Source organism: Etheostoma spectabile, chromosome 16 (genome assembly GCF_008692095.1).
Source record: "Etheostoma spectabile isolate EspeVRDwgs_2016 chromosome 16, UIUC_Espe_1.0, whole genome shotgun sequence".
NCBI classification, from domain to species: Eukaryota; Metazoa; Chordata; class Actinopteri; order Perciformes; family Percidae; genus Etheostoma; species Etheostoma spectabile.
Genome location: NC_045748.1, coordinates 14092396 through 14092821, shown reverse-complemented (window position 1 = coordinate 14092821; position 426 = coordinate 14092396).

Genomic DNA, 426 nt, shown 5'->3' with positions numbered 1-426 from the left:
ACACCCAGTGTTGGGCAAGTTACCTTAAAAAAAGTAATTAGTTACAGTTAATAGTTACTTTTTCCAAAAAGTAATTCAATTAGATACTCAGTTACTAATTTTGAAAGAAATTAGTTACTTCAAAAAGTAACTACATCTTTACATTCAAGTACATTTTTAAATGCTCAAATGTGACCCCACTCCACCCCTCTTTAATGGAACTTAAAATCCATGTGCATGTTCAATTATTTATGGTAAATCTGAGTATTATAACGGAATGAAAACTTAATACACAATGTATGCACGCTTTGTAGTGCAAATAACAAAAGTGCCCTGATGTTTATACTTGTGGGCTGTTGTGGGCGTCGAGCCGGCGTGATAGAGCGAGGGAGAAGTGAGATAGTGACAGCTTTTAGCTTCGGAGCGAGTAGCCACTCTATCTATTAA